General features: G+C 47.4%; 2 protein-coding genes across 18 annotated transcripts in view; both read left to right on the forward strand.

The window, feature by feature from the left end:
* Positions 1-5,898, forward strand: part of CELF6 (CUGBP Elav-like family member 6) — a 36,537-nt gene extending 30,639 nt beyond the window's left edge. For all 8 annotated transcript variants that reach the window (XM_030875063.2, XM_030875064.2, XM_060294031.1 and 5 more), the window contains one exon: positions 72-5,898. The gene's annotated coding sequence lies outside the window, so the exon portion shown is untranslated. The remainder of the gene's footprint in view (positions 1-71) is intronic.
* Positions 5,899-11,585: 5,687 nt separating this feature from the next.
* Positions 11,586-14,592, forward strand: part of PARP6 (poly(ADP-ribose) polymerase family member 6) — a 28,366-nt gene continuing 25,359 nt past the window's right edge. For 2 of the 10 annotated variants that reach the window (XR_009562945.1, XM_060294039.1), the window contains exon 1: positions 11,750-13,213. The gene's annotated coding sequence lies outside the window, so the exon portion shown is untranslated. The other 8 variants (XM_030875067.3, XM_060294040.1, XM_060294037.2 and 5 more) reach the window with 7 other exon arrangements.

The following is a 14,592-nucleotide window of genomic DNA, read 5'->3' on the forward strand; positions in this document are numbered from 1 at the left end:
CCAGAGTGATTTTTTCCTTTTTTTCCCTTTCTCTCTCCTTATCAATTAATACCCAACATTGGAAACTGAAGAGTGAGAAGAAAGGAAAAGAAAAGCACAGAAATGCTTGAGCAGCCCTTCCTGAAGGAGCAGCCACAGATGGAGGTGGACCCAAGGCCAGTGCCTGGGCTCAGGCCACTTTCAGGATTGTTTTCACCAAGTGGGTTGTTCTGTGCCTGTGATGTAGAGCTCAGGCTGGCAAGGCCGCTGGGGCTGGCTGAGGACTGACTGTCTAGGGGAACCAGCAGAGGGCCTTGGGGGGTGCCAAGGGCTTCTCACAAGGGAAGCCCAGATTTACTTCTTTCAAAATCATATCATTCCTTAGAGTTTAGGGACCAAAGGACTATTGCTTTTTAAAGAATTATATATATATATATATATATATATATATATATAAAAATTAAAACAAAGAAACAAAAAAATCACAAGAGAAACAAAAAGGACAGTATAGAGTCTAATAAAAGCTGCCTTTAAATATCCCTAGGAGGCAGGGTGAAGGAGACCCTTGAAGGCCCCAGCCTAGGCAGAGGAAGGCTGTGGAAAGATTGTTCTGTGTCCCATTCCCTCTTAACGCCCCCCACCTCCACCCCACCACCTTTTAAAAATAATGAAGGACTTGAGGTCTGGGCTCATATGCAGGTAACAAGAGAGTTATTGAAGCAGTGAACCCACAGTTCCCAAACTCAGAGAGCATCCACGAAGAGGCCTCAAGGAGGGGCTCTGGCCTGCCCTGCTCTTTGCCACCCCGAAAAACCCCTTAAGCCAGCAGGGGTGGGAACCTGCCTTTCCTTCTTGACAGCCTTTCCCGTGGAACCACTGCTTCCTCAGGCAGGAAGAAAGGGAGTTTGGACTGCCCCAGCCTTTCCCTTCCCCATCCAGTTAGACAGAGGCCCTGCCTTTGGCTGAGCCGAGACACCTCCTGTTTCCCCTCACCTTGAGCCAGCCCCAGTGTCCCCTTGCTCCAGACCACCTTCTGTCTCTAAGTTTGCCCACCGGTAAAGTAGATTCAGGATATGTGTAGAGGGCTGTGACAACAGACTTGGAAGGTTCGCTACTGTATATACTGCCATTGAGAAGGGGATAATTTTCAATATGTAGAAGCTTCAGAATTTAGAGGTCCCTCTTTACCCAGGACCTGGGAGGGAAGTAGATGTTTTGCCAAAATACTTCATCATTCCTTTAAAAACTACATCTTTCCTATGCAAGAGTGTCTCAATGTGCTTATCCAAGGTGCTTCTAGATGGTGAGCAGTGTTCAGCTTAGAAGTGGTGTGTGCTCTGTCTGTCTGTCTTTGTCTGTCTGTTGTATACAGTGGGTACCATATAAAGCTGATCGATGGTGGTGCTTCCTGCCTGCTTCTGTGAGATGGGCAAAAGATTCAGCTTAGAGCACCATGACTCACTTGCCTTGGTCAGCCTTTCCTGGGCCTGCAGGGCCTTGCACATAACTTTTCCTAGGAGGATAATTTTCCCTCTACCCCACAGACCTGGATCAAACTAGTCTGGGGCCCCAGCTGTGTGGTGGGCACTCTGGTCCCTAGATGTTGCTGAGACTGGAGGCCTCTGATCTGATATCACATCAGACAATAAAGCATGTGGGGGCGGGGGCGGCGGGTTCCTCCTTAATAAGAGTTTCTAAGAAAATTTGTTCCCACCTGTTCCTCTGTCTTTGACTCGTTTTTGGAGGGAATGGAATGAAAAATAACATTGCCAGGTAAGGTGTGGTAGTTCACAGGGCTGACACGTAGACTGACCACCCTGGACACAGATGGGAATGTTAACACCTGCACATTCAAACAGCTGTTCACATGGAGGCATAGAGACCCGTCACTGCTAGGTGCTAAGCACTGAGAGCTGGGGGAAGGACGGTCCGATAATGTAGTGATAATGGAGGGCCCCAGAGAGCCTGTGATAGCAAGAAGAGTACCGAATTCAGACTTGACCGGTAAGGCAGGTCAGAGAAAGGTTTACTGAAGAAGATGAAGGAGGGGAAGGGTCTTCGAGAATGAACTGGCACATATGCACAAAGCCATTTGGACAGCCGCATCATGCTGATAAATTATTGGCAAGAAATCATAATGATTACCGTTTATTCAGTGCCAATTATGGGGCAGACAGTGGGCACCAAGATAAGACCCTTTCCCATTTCTAACTCTACCCTGAACCTTAACTCATCAAGTCACGTCAAGACACAAACCAAAATGGCATTTGAAGTATCTTGTTTCATGGTTAGGGGCTGGCAGACCATGTATAAATGTTGCAGAGGTTGGCAGGATCTAGATCAGGGGGTCGGCAAACTATGGCCTGTGGGCAAATCTGGCCTACAGCCTGCTTTTGTATGGCCTACAAATAATGTTTTTTTTACATTTTTAAAGGGCTGTAAAGATAAAACAAAAAAGAATTTGAGACAGAGACCATATGTGGCCCACAAAGCCTAAAAGATTTATCTGGTCCTTTAGATAAAATGTTTGCTGATCCCTATAAGCTCATGGAAGACGTGTATAATGTCTAATGAGTTTAAGCAACAATGGTGTTTGTGTCTCTGTTGTGTGTGCATGTGTTAGTCCAAATCCTTTCAGCTGTAAGTGTCAAAAACCCAACTCAAACATGTTTAAGCCAATAGGAAATTAGTTGGCTTACTTAATTGATAAATCAAAGGATGTATCTACCTTTAGGCATGGCTTGATCTAGGGGTTCAAATGATGATGTCTCCATCTCTCGGCTCTGCTCCCTTCTGTTTAGTGGCCTCGCTAGTTCCAGCTCTAAAGACCTTGGGAGGACTTTGGCCAGAATGGACATGTGGCTACCTCTAGGGTGGAAGAGTAGGCCACCGTAATTGACAACTTCACAAGGACTGTGTGGAGGGGAGAACTGGGTCTTCAAAAGAAGGGATGATGGGCAGATAAGCAATTTGCATCCACAGTATTCCTCCCCTTTATTGTTCACCTTCCACCTGTACTTTTCTTGACAAACATACACTTTCAAAAATGTGCCTGCCTAACAATGCAATGTTCCTAGGCTCAACAAAAAACAGTCACCCACTTCTGAATAGGAGAAAAAACAGAATCATGCCCAGTTGCTTTATTGAGCCCTCAGTCCAGGGTCCCTTTGTGATGTGCAGTTCTTGATCAGGTCTGGATATAATTTCTTGTGATTTTGCAATCTCTGGCTTAAAGATAAATTTAGCTACCCCTACATAACCAATATGGAGAGAAATAGGGTAACCATTTAAAAAAAAAAAAACCCTTCCATTTGGAATAGGGGAGAAGAGAAAACAATGGTCACTAATCTATAGCATATAGCACATCCTTCTGGACAGTGGAGCAAGTTTCTTCATCAACAAAACTAATCGCTCTTGGTCCTTTCCACTGGGAAATATCTCCCTCCTTTATGGACAGCCCTGAGAAGATACCTCTTCTGGAATTGAATCATCCACCCTCCCTTTAGACATGGGTTTGGACCTAAAGATTGCCTTAGAGATTATGCCTTCCCAGATCCCCGATCGCCTGGTGAGGATTCTCTGGACAATTCCTTTCAAACCAAGTGATTTGATTCCTGGGCTCTCTGTGAGCTAGTAACCATCGTCAAGAATCTTGCTGAGTTCTTGTCCTTGAGTCTGGATCTGGCCCTTGTGGTTTCTGTCTCTTAGCAACAGGTCACACTGGGCCCATTCCCCTCCCCCTCAGCTTCATGGTTTCCACGATAGCCTGTCTGTGATAATAAGTCAACCTTAATCTGCTCAGTGCCCTCAGAGAGAGATTACCTATATAACACTTGGCTGGCTCACGCTCCAGTGACCCTGACTAGATAGTCAAAATCCCTAAGTGGTACTGGCTCCTAGGTCTCAGCCCCAAGGCAATGCTTAGGACAGGAGTGAGGCAACCACACAAGCACTCATTCTGGACAATCTGCAGCTTGCTCCACTCCTCGCCCTCTGGCTATGGTCCATTATTACACTAAGGCCATGTCACCAAAGCACTCCTGAGAAGAGTCTGTCAGTGGACATTGAATTGGGGGGCCCTCTGAGAACTTGTTTAACTTGGGGACTGTGGGCAGAGTCTTCAGCCTTCAGGAGGGCCCCCGGAATTTCTCTCTGTCTCTCTGGATGCAACCTGGGTGTCTTGGATACAGAGAGAAAAGACCTTTGGTCTGAGATGGGACTGACAACCTCTGATCTCAGAGCAGCTCTGGATCTACTGTGTGCTCTGACCAGACCTGGGGTCTCACCTCTGCCTCAGTGGAACAGAACATGCATGTAATACCCTCCAAAAGAGGATACTAAGGTCAGGGAGGTCACAGAATCTCTCTTTATCTTTTCCAGCTTTGTTTGCAATCTTTGGCATCCACTGTCCTCACTGTACCTGCCTTCACTGTGACACAGCCAAATCCAGCAGGGATTCAGAGGCTGTCTTGGGCCTGTGCGCCTCCCTCAGCCAGTATATTTGCTCAAGCATGTTACACAGTCCTGTGTTCTTTGGGAGAACCAATGAAGGAATAAACCTCATGGGCTCAGGAAGCTCAGAGCCAAAGCGGATTCTGTAGCTGCCCTTCGAGCTTGAGCCACGTGAGGTCCACAAAGAGTTGACCAAGTCTGCGCCAAGTGCAAACTCAGAGAGGGTGGAGAGCTACTCTTTTTCTCCCCAACCCCGCTTCAGACACTGCCATCACAGTATGGCAGCCTGGGCTGATCAGAGCCTTTGATTGGCCGTCTGTAGAGGGGACTTTGAACTTCCATGCTCTAGCCTGCTGCCCTCTAGTGGCCTAAGAGCACAGAGACCCAGAAGGCAGAGCAAGCTGCAAGCCTGGGTTTGACTCTTCCAAAGGTAAGTCTTACGTACCCAGGAGAAAATGCAGGGAACCACAGAAAAAGCCTGAGAAAATTAGCCTCAGCTTCTTCTAGGGAGTATGCCAGAAATGGGCTGACCCTGCACCCTTGCCACCGGGCGTCTGACAGGAATCCAGCAGCCTGGGCTGGATTTCCTGCACGTGAGCAGGAAACATCAGTTGCGCCCTCAGGACCTTCTTGCTACCCCACTGTTGGGACTCAGTGTTGGGATGGGGGCTTTGACAGCAGCTCCATATCTTAACGCAAGTGCTCTAGAAAACAGACTCTGAGGCAAGGATTAAAGTGCTCACACCCTTTGGGGAGACGGAAGCCCAGGATAATGAGAGGGGAGAAGAGACATGTGGCAGGGGAGAAAGATGTGAAGCAACGCAAGACAACATATTATTGCGGTGGCCACTGTTTCACATGAGCTGTGAGGAGAGAACAGGTGACTTGACAGGACTGTTTGCTAAAGCACATGGTGTTTGCAGGGAGAAACTGCACCTTAGAACCGTTCACCAGGAGGAGAATTGAGAGGGAATTTTCCCATCTGTTCCCCTCTCATCTCCTGTTTTCTACTGGCCAAGGTGCACTTCACGGAGAGCTAACTCCACTGCATTTCTGAGTTGCATCACCCTCTGGGTGGCTGCTTGGGAGGTTTCTACCACAAATGTGGAAGTGGAGGGGCTGCTTGGCACGGGTGGGGTGCCAACCAAGAGAAAGAAAGATGGAGGTGGCCCAGGAAGCCCAGAAAGGTGCATGAGGGTTGTGACCAATACATTTCACTCTCTCCCACAGGATTCACAGCCAGGGTCCCCAGGCACCAGAACCCCCAGGACTGTCTGAATTTTAAGTAAAATAAACATTATTTAATTTGGGAGAAAAAAGATGCATTCAGGTGTGGCTCGGAGCATCAGGCTTTTTCTCTAGAACTTTCCAGGCCCTAAGCTTCAGTATCTCCTGCTTGATGTCCCACCTCTCTGCCTTTGTTCTCACTCATTTTAGTTTGGGGTAGAGGATCTGGCTTTTATAATCTGTAAGACACATGATTATCTGACCCTTGGCAGTCTAGCTAGTAGGCCAAAGGCAATAAAGGCAACTCTAAACAAAGCTGCATATGGTCTGGTTCTGCCAGCATGGAAGCAAGCTGAACTGCAGTTCCTTGCTAGAAATCTTGCGAGAGGCCAGCATACGCCAACATCCAGACATTTGTCCAGTGTGTCCCTGGAATCTCCATCTAGGATGGATGCCTGACCCAAAGCTCCACATAAAATAGAAGATCATGGGGCTTCCCTGGTGGCGCAGTGGTTGAGAGTCCGCCTGCCGATGCAGGGGACACGGGTTTGTGCCCCGGTCCGGGAAGATCCCACATGCCGCGGAGCGGCTAGGCCCGTGAGCCATGGCCGCTGAGCCTGCGCGTCCAGAGCCTGTGCTCTCAACGGGAGAGGCGGCAACAGTGAGAGGCCCGCGTACCACAAAAAAAAAAAAAAAAAAGAAGATCATGTAACCAGCTGACCTGATACCACATAACAGGGATTTCTAACTTCCCACTCAAGGATGGGCAGATCCCCACACTGCCTCCACTTCACTTCAGTTCCACCAGGTATACATTCTAGAGTCTGTTGATTGCACACACCATTCCATTTGTGTATCAGGTCTGGTTTAATTACAAGCGACAGGAACGAACCCAAACCAGCTTATGCAAGAAGGGAGCTGAGAAGTGTAGTGCTATTACCAACCAGGCAGGGCTGAATTCAAGGGCTCAGACAAATGTCATCAGACCTCTCTCACTTCATCTCTCAGGGCTCTGCTTCTCTTCGTTCCTTGTCCCCTTCTCTTTCCTGCCATAAATATACTTTCTCCCTGTGATAGAGAGCTGGGTGCCAGCAGCTTCAATCTCATATGCTCCTGGCACCATGGCCTCAAAAGCAAGAGAGTTTAAGGGGAAGGTTATGATTGGCTCTGCTTAGGTGACAAACCCTTACCTGAACTAATCACTTTGGCCAGGGGGATGGAGTCTCCTGCCTGGCCTGATGGGTCATGTATCCACCTCTGGGTGGTGGAAAACAGAAGGGAGCAGAGGTGGCACTGCGACTGTCAGCCCCACTAAGTAGCCATAGAATGTAAAGACATGTCCTGGGTGGTCTGTAAAAACATGTAGTTTGACCTGGCTGGAGCGTAGGACGCAGGTGAGGGAGGGCTGAGAGTCAGTTAGGAGCCACAGCCATAGAAGGGGTACATATTTTATCCTGGAGGTGGTAAGGAGCCATTGAAGAATTTTAACAGAGGAATGACATGATCAGCTTTGGGTTTTAGAAAGATTCCCCTAGGCAGCTAAGTGGAGAAGAGATCAGAAGAGTTGATACTGGGCTAGTTAGGAGGCTAGTACAATGGTTCTGGTGAGGAAGAGTAGGCATATAAAAGAGGGATTGATTTAAGATTTAATAAGAGGTAAAATTTGTTCTGTTCACACGAGGGTGGGAGAAGTCTAAGATGTTTTCCTCTCAGGGTTCCGGCTGAACAAGTCATAGGTGCTATTTACTAAGCTAGGGTCATGAAAAAAATGCAGATTGAGAGGAAGAAGAAGAGTTTGCCTGTGAGACATACAAGTGGAGTTGTCTAAAAGGCAACTTGAAATGCAAGAGGTAAAGGATGGAGATGTATATTCGGGAGTCCCAGTCACCTGCAGTCAGTGTGTCACACGGGACGATTTAAACAGAAAAGCCACTTTTTTCTTTTAGTGCTAGCAAAGAACTATAAACACTTTTGCTGTGTAAATGTTCTCACTTACCCCTCTCTCATTCTAAGAAAAAGATTTCCCAGGCTTATTATTTTTTGTTTTTGGTTTTTTTGGTAACATATACATGTGTCTATTCTTCTTCAAATTCTAGAAAAGCCGTCTCTTGAAACGGCACTGGGTGGGTCAGGGGATTGCCAAGCAGGACATGCAAGCTTGAAAAACAACTAGGAACAATGGGAGGCCAGTCCACCAGAGCAAAAGCCAAAATCAGCTGTCAGACCAGCACCGTGAGAATATTGCCACTGTCATCACCATTGGACACTGGATGTCACCACCACCAGTACCCACACCACTACAGCCCCCAAGCACAGGATAGAGCTGATTGCACTGTGGCCACTGCCATCAGGATGAATTCTCCATGGTTCTATTTCTCTGAATCATTTACTCCAGAATCTACTTTTCTGGGGGCTACTTGGCCAAGCTTAGGTCACATACCTCTGTCTTAGATGCCAAAAAGCTGGGAAAGCAAAGACCCAACCTTTTCAATATCTGTCATGGAAGGTGGGCTCTGCTTACCTCCAAGACCTGTAACACAGGAAGGTGAATCAGATTCTGGGAAGTCACTGGAAAGAGTGATGAAATGAGAAATGGGTGTTGACTGAACTGTTTTTTAAAAATTATTATTATTTAATGATGAATGACAGAAAAGGAGTCTATTAAGGAAGTTGTGAAAGAGCCACGTGACGTTTAGGAAGAAGCTGGAAGAACATAGCCGCCCATAGGAGCCAACAGAGGAAAGGGATGCAGGGACTGCTGATCAACGATGCCAACTGACATCAATGGTCAAATCAGTTGAGCCTGGAATTTTCCAGTGGGTTTGGCAGCTCGGAAGTCATCTGTTAGTTTGGTGAAAGTATTTTCAGTAGAGATTTGGGGGAGAGGTAAGATGGCACTAGATTTAAGGAACACATGGGAGGTAAGGAAGTAGAGATGGAGAGTGTAAACCACTCTCTAGAAGCTTGGTTGAAGGCAAGAAAAAGTGTGTAATAATCAGTAATGTGTGGGATTAAAATTGGATTTTTTTTTTTAGGTTGGGCTAGTTGATCAAGTTTATATGCGGAGATCAAAGAGTAGGAGAGAGGAAAAAGTTGACTATCCATGAAAGAGAGATGAAAATAAAGGATCAAATTTCCTGAAGAGACAAAGGGAGTGAAAAACAAATTGCAGTGAAACGATTAAGCTTGGATTTGAAGGGAGACCTCACTACCTCTGAGAAAGAAAGTGAGGGAGAGATTCAAATGTTTGGAGGGGGCTGAACATTAAAGCAGTTTCCTCCCCGTTGCCTTTATTTTCTCTGTGAAGCAGAAGGGGGGATGGTGGCGGAAGCTGATGTGTAGAAGGATTGCTGGGTACACTCAGGGCCTAGCTGAGGAGACTGTGAATTTGTTGTAGCTCTATATCGGGTCCAGGGTAAGTTTTCTTAACGATTTATTCTAGATAAGGGTGACTCATAGATTCTAAGGTCAGAGGGCCTCAGAAATGGTCTGGGAAACTTTCAGGAACCAGACAGCAGTCTCATGATTTCTGGTCTCTGCCTGTCCAGGCTTCATTCTCTCTCTGCAAATAAACTTTCTCCATTCCTCATTCCTCATAGTATCTGGGAGGTGGATGCACCATAGCTCCTGAGTTTATGTATCTCTTCTGCTCAAGAAACCAGTCCAGTTAGAAACATAATCTCTCAGCCCTAATCCAAGATTCCCAGGAGAGAACATTTGCTTAGCTCAGCTCACATTAGGAATCCACTCACAGTTTGATAAACTGCAGCCAGAATGCCAGGGGTCACAAGACAAACGTGGCCCTGGAGCCTATAGATCTGGAGAGAGAGTGTGGAAAACTTAATTCCCAAAGAATAGGGCTCGTGGGCTGGACTAACATAAAACAGTGTCCACTCATAAGCTCAATTCTGCGGGACTGGGTTATTTCCGTTATCCTGGTTTAGGATAGGAGAATAGAGAAGGTAGATGGCTGGAATATCTGTGGTTATGATTTTAAGGGCAAGCATATTAGCAAAAATGTGGTTAAAGTAACTGACCATAGGATCTAGACCGGATGGAAAAAGTGAAGCCAGGAAAATACTGATCAACTATGAGGCAGTTGAGATTTATGGGATTCATAATGAGTAGAAGAGCTGGTGGTGTGAATTGGGGGGAAGTGAGGAGGGGAAATCCTGAAAGGTTATGGAATACGGGACTTTGACATTTCACTCATGGGGACAGACCTCCCGTGCTTACCCAAAGTGCTTCTGTTCGAACACTTCCACACAGGCTTGGCTCTCCAAAGCTGCTATGAGGCCCTTGCTGGTGAGTTGTTTGAGGGAGCAGAGCCAACTCCTTCCCCAATGACTCTGAACTTCTACATTCTGCCACTAAGGCTCCAAGTCCTGTTATTTTATATACCTCACTTTTTTCAGTTATTATACACAATGGGTGTAACAAACTAATATTAAGACAGTGTTGAAGCCCAGGCTCACAGGCCAGGTGAGAAGAGCAGGGATATCAAAAGGAGGGAGAGTGAGAAGGGAGATGCTGAGGTTATCCAAGTGTAAAAAAATCACTGTGAAATTATATATATATGTATATATTTACTTATTTATTTGGTTGTGCCGGGTCATGTGAACTCTTAGTTGTGGCATGCATGTGAGATCTAGATCTAGTTCCCTGACCAGGGATCGAACCCAGGCCCCCTGCATTGTGAGCACGGGGTCTTATTCACTGTGCCACCAGGGAAGTCCCTCACTGCAAAAATTCTGACTGAGGCCAGCTCCGGAGGGATAGATATGTCACGTGTTTACATCACTCAGAGCCAAAGCCTTCCTTGTGTACGCTGTGTCTAGCTAAAAAGAGGGAATGAGGAAGGTAAGTAGATATAAGATAAACTTTTCCCCATTAGTGCTGATGGAAAAGAGGGGCACATGGGAGCTCCAAGACACCCAATTCTGATAAGGATGAAGGGAGGTCTGGCCACGTCTCAGGGGAATAACCATAATAACCACGGTTAACAGCTTCCATTTATGGACGACTTCCTAGTCCCAGGTATTCTGCTGGTTACTTTATATGTGTTAGGTTGAACCATATGAAATTTCTGTTTTGTAAAATACAAAGAGTCAAATACCTGCACATTCATACGGTTCGACACACCATCTCATTTCATCCTCACCACAACAGCCCCATTAAACAGATATCACTGTCCCCACTTTACAGATGAGAAAACTAAGACTCAGAAAGTGAAAGTCTTGGTTTAAGGCTGCACAATCAGTAAGTGCTGAAACCAAGCTTTGAACCCAGATTGTCCCAATAGAAGGCCAGAGTGCTTTCCAGCACACCACAGCTACCAGGGGAGCAAAAGAGTTAAACTTAAGAATTAAAAAAGGCTGGAACTTCCCTGTCGGTCCGATGGTTAAGACTCTGTGCTCCCAGTGCAGGGGGCTCAGGTTCAATCCCTGGTAGGGGAACTAAGATACCATATGCTGAGTGGTGCAGCCAAAAAAGAAAAAAAAATTAAAAACAAAAGAATTAAAAGACCCTAAGGTGTTACAAACTAGAGATTCTTGGAGTCAGCAGGGTCTCAGGGGGACTGTCTCAATCTTTATCCACCACCCGGGTTCTAAAGTAGAGAGGTAGCCGGAACTGCCTTCCCCTCTCCTTCCTCCCAACCACAAGGGGCGCCAAACGCCAACAGCTTTGCTCATAGGGCCCTCCGTGCACCTGCCGGGCCTGTCTTGTTTCTCCACGCACCCGCCCAGCCCCAGGGCGCAGGCGCCACCCTCCGCTCCGCACCCGGCTCCCAACCAGCGATCACTGCGCAGGCGCCCCAACCAGGCGTCGGGGGAGGTGGTGGGCCTAGGAGTAGGTCGCGTGGCGGTTGGTCCGAAGCGGGCCACGTGGTCACGGTGCCGCCGCGCGAGCGTGCGCAGAGTGGCTGAGCGCGGCCGTGACGGAACGACGAGGCGTGGAGTTGCGCGACCTCGTCCGCCCGGCCCGGCCCCCGCCCCTTGGCTTGCCGCTCCGCCCCCGCGGGGCGTCCCGGGCCGCTAGTTCCCTCGGCGGCGGCCGCGCGCGGCCCGGGGTCGCCGTGAGTACACGCGAGGCCAGCCTGTGAGGCGGCCGCCACGGGGACGGGGCGGGGCGGCCGGGCCGCGGGAAGGGTGCGGGGCCCGCCCCGCCTCGGCCGGGGTGGATAAAGTGAGGGGCTTGCGCCGGGTGGCTCTGAGGGGCCCTCCTGGCCTTGACAGGCTTCGCTGAAGGCTGGGCTGCTGGCGACACAGATCGGGCACAGAGCTTCTTCCCCGGGAGGCAGGTGTTGGGTGTCTTTGGGGTCTCCGGAGGAAACCGGAGAAGAGCTTTTAATTGCTCCTCTAAAGGAGGCCTCAGGGCCTGTCCTGAGAGCGCGGTGGCAGCCAGTGTTCAGAGGCTCACGCCGGCCTCTGCCTCCGCCGGGTACCCTGGATAGCGGGAATCGCAGGTCTGTGGCTTCTCCCCCGCACTCTTTGTTACGTGGCCTAGGCTTTCTGAGAGGAGCACTCGCTGTAGAGCGGAGTAACCTGCTTGCCCAGTACCACAAAGCTGGGAGTCAAACCCAGAGTATAAACGTTGAGATCGGAGGCTTTGACTAGGTGTAAAGTTGTCACACCGGGGAAGCGCCCTTGGACCTAGGCCAGGACCTTTGTCATCCGGACTTGAGGCTTATTTTCATTTGGCCTGTCCCCGGGCAAATTCTCCGTTAGCTGCCATCATCCAAAGCACTGAACAACAGACACCCTTCTCTGGGCATTCTTCACACAGTCTGTATTTGGCCTGGCCTTTCTTGAAAGGTTCCCTGCTTTACCTCATTTGGATAAGTTAGATAGGTCTCTCTGGCTTAATTCATTAACAACACCCTTAAGTGGTTGTAACCAAATCACAGGAGGAGTGGCTGTAATTAGAACCTGTCAGATGTGCATAAGTCCCAATTCCACTTTACTCCTGACCCTAAGCAAGTAGCTTGACCTCCCTACACCTGATTATTCTATACATAACATGAAAGCTTTGAAATAGACCATGTTTCAGGCTTATTCCTCTTTAAAATGTCTGTGATTCCATGAATTCCATAACTACCCACCATTCCCCTTTTCCCACTCTTCACTATTTAAACCCATTCTCCATCTCTCCAGAGAAATGAGCTTTGAGATTAGAAGGTGGGAGTCCCTTTCACTGAAACAGCCTGGTTTGAAAAAGGTGGTAGTTTCTGAATTGTCTTTTCCCTGGACAGGAAAAATTTCCTCTGAACTACCTTTTTCTCCTTGTGATAACAACAGAAACCAAGCAGCAACAGCCCTTGGAGAGAGACTAAGTTTTCTTGACTTCCACAGTGACAGAGAGCTTGTGAAAGTTGGTACTTCTGGCCTACGCTGTCATCATCCTACCACCCAACCCGAGACAGCCCAGGCTGGACATTAGTGCCTCCCTCTTTATTCCTCTGTGATCATCCAGATCAGCACCTGACTGTTTATTTTCAAATCTCACAAACACAGCCGCCAGATCTTCATATTCTGGTTCTCGGCTGCTCTTGAAGGTGAATGGAGTCTTGCTTTTTAAAATCATTTTTGTATGATTTTTGTCTGCGTAGATGTGTTTAAGTTCTTGTATGTCTCTCCCCTTTGGCTTACGTCTCCAGCAGACAGTTCATTCATTCATTCACTTGTTCAATAAATGTGTGTTGAGGGGCTGACATTATAGACAAAAGAGTCAAAGCCTCTACCACCATAGAGCTTAAATTCTGGTGGGAGATAAATGCAATAAACAAACATTTTGTACGTCAGAGCGTGGTAGGTGCTGTGGAAGAAAAGCAAGGAAGGGGGATGGAGAGTGCTAGTATGTTGGGTGTTGGGGTTTTGCTGTTTTATATAGGATAGTCAAGGTGACCTTCAAGCAGAGATCTGAAAGGGTAGAGGAGTAAGCCATGTGGGTATCTGGTTGAAAAGCATTCCGAGAAGGGTGGCCAGCAGGGGCAAAGGCTCTGTGGTGGGAATATGCTTGATAATGTTTGAAGAACAGCAAGAAGACATTTATGGAGTCTTAGTGATAATCTTCCTGTTCACATTTAGAGTTAACTTTTTAGAGAGAGCCCTTACAAGAGTACAAGAGTAGACTCTGATTTTTTTTTCTTTTTATGAAAATTTCCAACTATATACAGAAGTAGAGAGTGTAAGAAACTGTTATGTACTCATCATTCAGCTTCGTCAGTAATCAACATTTTGCCGTGTTTATTTCATCTGCCCCCTCACCCCCCCCACTTTTTGTGCTGGAGTTGTATTTTAAAGCAAATCTCAGATATCAGGCCATTTCACCTCTAAACTTCAGTTGCAGTTTCCTTTTGCATTTTTTTTCCTGCATATTGTTCTTGATGGGTCAGTCAGCACTGCCAGCTGGAGGACTGCTGTGCTGTTTGCCCTGGCATTGTGCTTTATAACTCCATTCTGCGTCAGTTACCAAGTTTAAGTTGTTATCTGAGGAACAGACCATAGGCCCTTGGAACAGGCAAGGATTTAGAACAGTGGTTCTCAGAATAACTTGGAGGGCTTGTTAAAACAGATTACTAGACCTCTGGAGTTTCTAATTAGTAGGTCTCAGTAGGGGGTCTGAGACTTTAAGTTTTTAAAAAGTTCCCAGGTGATATTGACACTGCACATCCACAGACCTTACTGGAGAACCACTGGTCTAGAAACCTAAGATTAAATAGAACCATGTTAAAGACCAAGAACACCTCTGTGTAAGGTTGGAGTGGATGAAACTGAGATAAATGCAGAGCCAGGAAGGCCTAGGACAGTGGTTTTTAATCTTGTGAAAGGGGTAGGGGTTAGTGTTTTTCTGAGCATTTCTAAGGATCATTATTACATTATTTGGGGAGTAGGTTCCAGGAGGAATCCAGGACATTATTTTGGCTGTGACAAC

The sequence above is a fragment of the Globicephala melas genome, chromosome 2, assembly GCF_963455315.2.
Source record: "Globicephala melas chromosome 2, mGloMel1.2, whole genome shotgun sequence".
NCBI lineage: Eukaryota > Metazoa > Chordata > Mammalia > Artiodactyla > Delphinidae > Globicephala > Globicephala melas.